We start from the raw sequence: 2,151 nt of genomic DNA on the forward strand, positions 1-2,151 counted from the left end.
GCCCACTTTTGATGTAGGTCAAGATTTCTGGAAACCCCTGAAATCTGGGTTACCCCACTTGTCCTTAAAAGCGACCATATATGTGACGAGTCCCGACGGTTCAGTCCACTAGGTACAGATTTCATAATTTGAGTTTTTGATACAGACGCAAAGAGCACATAATTCCCCTCCATGTTATGACACCAATATCAAACGAATATGATAATATTAAAAGAAATGAAACACAAATTTTGGAATGCTTCACTGCTGTCCGAGGCAAAATACTGAGATATTCACAATCGAAGATAGAAAAATACCTCAATCACAGAACAAAGACATTCTCCAAAACAGCTTTAAAAACATGTTTAACAGCAAATTTTAATGATTTTTATTGATTTTCCGACAGAAAGGTAATTCAAAAGTTTAATAAAGGAAAACATTTTTTTGCTCATTTTTAGACCCACCAAGTATTTTTGGCAATTTCTGCTGTTCAGCAAGTATTTTGGGCAATTTCTGCTGTTCAGCTCGATGTACCTAGTGGAGCGAATCGCCAGGACGCGTCATAGAAATCTACGGGACGCACGGGAAGGGGGGAAGGGGGGAAGGAGGACATATTTTCCTTATGAGCAAGTTTCAATATGTACGTGTTGAAAATACAACAAAGCCTACACAAGAACAGCTGAAACTAGCACAATCAGGCCAAAGAGGTGCCGAGGATTAGATGTGTTACTAGAGAGTGACATACAAGGAAAAACAAGGAGGAGAGATAAAGACGATAGATGCCCGACAGGAAAGACGGAGCAAACCATACCAGCCAGAGCATAAAAGTAAAAAATCCCCCCAAAAATTGGAACTTTGCACAAGAAGAGAAGCAGGAACAATCGACAGTTTCATTATAATCAAAGATAGACTAAACTCTCCCATCCCCGACTCTGTAATATATGATAAGGCATTTACAGATTAATTAAAGACAAACAGTGCAGAAGGAATTCATCCAACAACTGTAAATTTGATCACACATGTACTATTCCCTTAAATTACCCTGAAAATTTTATGGGTTCAGGTAGACACTGATGAAGAAAAAATAGTATATCGTTGACTAGAAGTCTATGCACTGAACTGATACAAACACACACCCTAGAAAGCGCTGACCGCTGAGAACAAAAATCGTTAACAGCAAAATTCAAATACACAAGTGAAAAAGCAGACTTGCCAACTTTTTCAAAACTTAATCAGGGACACCAAAGTGACAACATCAGATTATGCGTAACAACTAACACAATCACATAATCTCTAGTGGGACAGGTTTTGCTATAGCCTATGTCATGGTATGGCATAAAGTTGTCACGGAATAAAGTTCTCAAATTCCCAAAAGTCGAATCCGGGAGTGTCTCGGGAAATTTGGAACCATTGGCAAGCCTGGGAAAGGCAAAGAAAAAGTTCCTTTACAAAAACATGAGAGCGAAAGGAATAAGCTCAGAACATTGCAATTACAAAAAAGGAAAATGGAAATTTTAAAAGAAAAAAAAACCCCAACAACGCCAAGTTGCAGCACAGTACTTCACAGGCAAAATCTCATCACGTTCCAGCAAGCATAGCAAAACTTCATATTGTCGCTGTCGCAAGAAAAACGAGTAGCGCCAGATTTGTCTGCCCATCCTGTAAAGCAGGGTCAGACCAGGTCACTCAGTTTATAGTTTTACGGAACTTGCATCACAAATAGGTCATGTAAGTGCCATTTATTAGAGTTGTGTTACTACCAAAGAGTAACATACAAAGAAAAGAAGGAAAGAGAGATAAAAATGATAGATACAGTAGTCTCTGCCTAAGATCCTGGTCCTGGGGAGCAAGGAAAAGCGGGATCTTAGGCGAACCGGGATCTTAACTGATGAACTGACGAACCCAGGAAAAGAATCTATGGTGACCCATGCTAAGGCTCACAATCGATAAAATGGTCTCCCTCCACTCTAAAATGAACTGACATGACCGCTTAGTGGGTTTATGACGTATGGCGAGCAAAGAGTGGTTAACTTTGATGACATATCACAGGGCATAGTGGGATGAGGCGTGCTATTTTCACTTATTATCCTGTCATGAGTCTCAAGATCTACATTTATCCTTTTGCCCCTCCCTCTTACCTGTCGAAAATTTATAGCTTTCCATCTCTGACCG

The 2,151-nt window shown here is 39.7% G+C and overlaps 1 protein-coding gene across 1 annotated transcript in view; it reads right to left on the reverse strand.

Moving 5' to 3' along the window:
* Nucleotides 1–2,151, reverse strand: part of LOC101861882 (calcium-binding mitochondrial carrier protein Aralar2) — a gene marked incomplete in the record, with an annotated part of 40,529 nt that overhangs the window by 14,442 nt on the left and 23,936 nt on the right.

The sequence above is a fragment of the Aplysia californica genome, unplaced genomic scaffold (genome assembly GCF_000002075.1).
Source record: "Aplysia californica isolate F4 #8 unplaced genomic scaffold, AplCal3.0 scaffold00112, whole genome shotgun sequence".
NCBI lineage: Eukaryota > Metazoa > Mollusca > Gastropoda > Aplysiida > Aplysiidae > Aplysia > Aplysia californica.